Genomic DNA, 5,323 nt, shown 5'->3' on the forward strand with positions numbered 1-5,323 from the left:
AAGTTGGCTATTTGCTTAAGGATAGCCAAGAAGCTTAAGAGAATTCTAAAAGGAGATAGGGAGAGAAGAAGAACGTAACCTTTTTGTCACACCCCAACGGGCCCAAGGTTGTTGCTCCAGCTCCCTACCAATTGGCTTCAAGATCCAGGACGCTTCTAGAAGACTCCTTGCACCTTCTAAATGAAGGTGGACCCAAGAACAAGCTCAAGAAAGAAAGAAAGTGAAGAAAACAATACTCAATTCTGGGATGCCCTCAAGGAGGGTGAGGGGGTCCCTTGGTGTACATGTGTTAGTTTCAGCCATTCTTGGTGGTTGGATTATGGATGAACGTCCATGATTGAGTTCTTGAGGCATCAATCCAGGTGATCAGACCCCAACCAACCAGATTCTTTCCCTCCAGGTCGAATTTTGAGGGAAAAGAACAAGTCGGTTAGAGTTAGTTACAAGTCATCTCTAGCCCTTGGATTTGGGCTGGAATGGATGGGTGGATGCGTTCCACCTCATGGATCCTGGGCTGGATCTCGACCCTAGGCTCTCCTCCAACCAGGATCTGCCATCTGGAGTCACCTTCATGTGCCTTGATCAACCTGGAAGCCTCCAAGGACGTTCTAGAAGGTCTCCTTCAAGCTCCTTTATACCAAGCCTATCGATTGAGTCAACTCCGCTGGTTAGCACGCATCTTTTTCTTGATTGCTCCTTTTGACTTGAAATTTTGTCCCAAGCCTCAAGACTTCTGTCTTGTCTTCCCCATAAAATTTTGTAATTTTATGACCATCAAAAGACAACCTTGACCTGAAGAGTCAACACACTAGGGAATTCGTTAGATTCATATCCCACTTGACTCAATGAGTCAAGTGGGGGTTAGAAATATCCCTCAAATCCTCTTATAAGTAAATCCCAAACTGTGTAACTTGTGAAATGCATGTCAAAGGATTGATGGAAACATTAATTAAGTACAAAATGTAAGCTTTTTAATCTTTGGCAAAGTGAAAAGGCATGATCTCATTACTATGGAAAATAAGCATTTTTGGCAATGTTGTACTTACTTTTAGGAGATTTAAGATGAATAATGCATGGAAATGACTACCCTTATTTGAGTTTATCAGTGCATACTCCCTATATTCTCACGTCGTCTGCCGCTCGGGCTTCATTCGGCCAGACAAAGTAATTCGATGGGATTTGAGTCTCCGCGGGCCGCCGGTCACTCAGGACCTCGTCCAAAAAATACACTTCACACTTCACACTTCACACCTCACACCTCACACCTTACACCTTACACCTCACACTTCACACTTCACACCTCACACCTCACACCTCACACCTTACACTTCACACTTCACTTTACTTCACACAATTCACTTCACACTTCACTTAACTTCACTTTACACACTTCACTTCACTTCACACACTTCACTTCACTTCACTTCACACTTCACTTCACTTCACTTTACACTTCACTTCACTTCACTTCACTTCACTTCACACTTCACACCTCACACCTTACACCTTACACCTCACACCTCACACCTCACACCTATAACTCAAACACACCTATTATAATAATACAGTATTGAAAAAAAAGACACTTCACACCTTACACCTCACACTTCACACCTCACACCTTACACCTTACACCTCACACTTCACACTTCACACCTCACACCTCACACCTAACACCTCACACCTTACACTTCACACACTTCACTTCACACACACTTCACACTTCACTTCACACTTCACTTCACTTCACTTCACACACACTTCACTTCACTTCACACTTCACACTCACTTCACTTCACACTTCACTTCACTTCACTTCACTTCACACCTATTATAATAATACAGTATTGAAAAAAAAGACACTTCACACCTTACACTTCACACACTTCACACCTATTATAATAATACAGTATTGAAAAAGACACATATAATAGTATACATAAGACATAACACATAACACATAACACATACACCTATAAAAAAAAATCAAATACACCTATAAATCAAATACACCTATAACTCCACCAAAGATAAGTAGTTTAAAAGTATGATTGGATTTCAAGAGATAGTATCTCCCTCGACGGGAGTCACAAACTCCACCAAAAAGGAAATAAGAGTCAATATGTGTCTTTTTTTTCAATACTGTATTATTATAATAGGTGTGTTTGAGTTATAGGTGTGAGGTGTGAGGTGTGAGGTGTAAGGTGTGAAGTGAAGTGAAGTGTGAAGTGAAGTGAAGTGAGGTGTGAGGTGTGAAGTGTGAAGTGTGAGGTGTAAGGTGTAAGGTGTGAGGTGTGAGGTGTGAGGTGTAAGGTGTGAAGTGTGAAGTGTGAAGTGTATTTTTTGAAGCTGTCCATAGATCAAATTATTTCGTGGATTGGATTTCACTTTTCTGTCTACGGCTCCGTTGCGTGTGCTCGGGGTAGAAGTTTTGTATAAATGACATTTATTTCTCCGTCGAACCGTCGCGCCTTGGTTCATTCTTTAAGAACCTTCTACTGCTCCAAGCTCGCACTTGATTTCAGAACCGGAAAATCAAAAGTGGAATTCTTTAACTTAATAACTGACTTTTCTTCTTCCACATTCCATACTTATCTTTGGTGGAGTTATAGGTGTATTTGATTTATAGGTGTATTTGATTTTTTTTTATAGGTGTATGTGTTATGTGTTATGTGTTATGTCTTATGTATACTATTATATGTGTCTTTTTCAATACTGTATTATTATAATAGGTGTGAAGTGTGTGAAGTGTAAGGTGTGAAGTGTCTTTTTTTTCAATACTGTATTATTATAATAGGTGTGTTTGAGTTATAGGTGTGAGGTGTGAGGTGTGAGGTGTAAGGTGTAAGGTGTGAGGTGTGAAGTGAAGTGAAGTGAAGTGTAAAGTGAAGTGAAGTGAAGTGTGAAGTGAAGTGAAGTGAAGTGTGTGAAGTGAAGTGAAGTGTGTAAAGTGAAGTTAAGTGAAGTGTGAAGTGAATTGTGTGAAGTAAAGTGAAGTGTGAAGTGTAAGGTGTGAGGTGTGAGGTGTAAGGTGTGAGGTGTGAGGTGTGAAGTGTGAAGTGTGAGGTGTAAGGTGTAAGGTGTGAGGTGTGAGGTGTGAGGTGTAAGGTGTGAAGTGTGAAGTGTGAAGTCTTCCCGTGCCGCCGGCCGCTCGGGCTCCATCTAGCCAGAAAAAAAAAAGCACGACAATGATTGAATCTTTCCCCACCGCCGGTCGCTCAGGGCTTCGTCTGCCAGACAGAAATTATGACCTAGATGCCATGCGATCGGCTCCTCCGTTGATTTCTTCTGCCAATGGAACTTAGGCACCCGATAACCAAACCCCCACTTTGGGAAGCTTCGACCGACGAAATTCAGGCCCTAGGTGATGGAACATTCCGTTGATCTCTTTGGAGATGGATTTCAGTTGCTAGGGAATTGAATTACTCGGTTGAACCTCACGGCGGAACAACGTCAGCCGAAGGAGTTGGACCGTCACTCCGTTCTTGGCCATCGCCCGGTCAGTTCAACTAATCACAATCGGACCTGGGCTACCATCAAGGTCATCGTAGGCTACCAGTCTTGCGGGACCCCGACCTTGATTCTCACCAGGCTGAGCACCTCCAAGCGACCACACTACACTGGGAGTCGCTACCCGGGAGGTTAGTGGTCCCCGGTGTTGTATGATCTTGGCTGACCGTCCACACCACCCGCAAGCTGTCGCGCCACTGGACGAGTAGGTTGCCTCGAAGGTGACTCAACTCCTTGTCGCACGCTCGCCGCAGTTGTCCCATCGTGTCGGTGTTGTACAACAAGCATCATCGTGCTGACTACGATGAGTTGCTGGCTGGACCCGCAACCGCTACCGCTCTCATTTCCTCTCATCCCCGGGCCTTTACCTAGAGCTCCGGCATTTTCATCGCTCGTGGAGCCACCCTCCACTCTCCGGCGCCTCTCTGACATCTCTCTGCTCCACCTGCTTCAACTGCCGCCGACCGTCAACGAACCCTGCACGACGAGCCACTACCCACAAGGTACGTCGCTTCTCTCCCGTCGCTTGTTTATATACCTTTTGCAGTATATTTTCGTCTTGACTCCACCGCGCTCGGGCTAGGTAGGTGAGAGAGGAATAATTGAGAGAACTACGACAAGTTGAGCGTCTTACTAGTATGGATGAGTCCGTTCGCTAAATGCGAGTCCTACGGATTGGTTATGTTCAGCCGTAGGCATCCTCATTACTCCGACGAGGTTCGATAGGCCGCCGTCGCCGTCACCCAGTGACCCTGATAACACCCTAATTTTGGTCTTTATTTCATGTTATTAGCATGATTTATGCATTTAAAAGGCTTAAATTTGGGTTGTTATCATATATTTACACAAAAATAATGCTTCCAAGTAATTTCTGATTTTTCCCTAATTTTTTGTTAATTATATGAATTTTTAAGGATTTATTGAAGCTCGAAATAATTATTTTTGGATGAAAATGGCACATTAAAAAGTTTATTTCGACATTTATCAACATGGGAATTAATCAGGGAATTTTCTAGAATTTTCTAGAATTTTTTACGAATTTTAGGAATTTTCTGGGATTTATTTCAAGAAGAAATGCATTTATTCTATGAAAAAAGGGCATATTTATAGGAGAAAAAAATGTATTTATGCAATTTCTAGACTTTTCGGGGCCTTTTTGCAACGTTTCGTTGCAAAAGACCCTGAAAACAGCTCTCGGTCGCCACGGCAGGCGTAAAGATCCTATGTAAAATCATTCAGGGTTTTATTGCAATTTTTAATAAATATTTTTAATGTTTTAGGAGAAATCGGAGGAGAGAGAGTGCGCTAGGGGCATATACGCAATTACTTTTGGGCGGCGTCCAAAAGCAATTCCAGGCTTTTTAAGGACTTTTCTGCAAAAAGAAGGATTCAAAATGCGCCAGCCAATGAGAGAGCGACACGTCATTGCGTGTTTAAAAACGAAACTAATAAATAAATCAATTTTAAATCCAATGGATTAAATTGGTTTAAAATTGATTTATTAATAACTTTTGATCCTGAAGTCCGATTGAGATGATTTTTTAATGGATTTTTTCGTCTTGATCCCCTCTTTCTATCTGTACAGTTAGATCATTAAGATCTATCCTATATTGATAGATAAATATTAAGTACTAAACGGGGGTAAAATGGTGATTTTTACCCTATAACCTAAGTATAAAAGCTAAATTTCGAGAGGGGGAGCTCATTCTTGATGGTTCTCTATCACAGCTGCAAGACAGAGAGGAGTCCCACCCTGGATCAAGTTATCTGATACTTTTTCCTTGATTGTATTTGAACTTTTATGCATTTTGAA

General features: G+C 42.0%; 1 long non-coding RNA gene across 1 annotated transcript; it reads right to left on the reverse strand.

Annotated features, from left to right (window-relative positions):
- Positions 1–1,251: 1,251 nt before the first annotated feature.
- LOC144713959 (uncharacterized) lies at positions 1,252–1,961 on the reverse strand. Its single transcript, XR_013584198.1, has 3 exons — positions 1,829–1,961; positions 1,308–1,551; positions 1,252–1,272 (listed from the first exon to the last, which is right to left on the reverse strand). It is a non-coding gene; the product is annotated as an uncharacterized LOC144713959 (long non-coding RNA).
- Between the last annotated feature and the right edge of the window lie 3,362 nt (positions 1,962–5,323).

The sequence above is a fragment of the Wolffia australiana genome, chromosome 16, assembly GCF_029677425.1.
Source record: "Wolffia australiana isolate 7733 chromosome 16, ASM2967742v1".
Taxonomy (NCBI): domain Eukaryota; kingdom Viridiplantae; phylum Streptophyta; class Magnoliopsida; order Alismatales; family Araceae; genus Wolffia; species Wolffia australiana.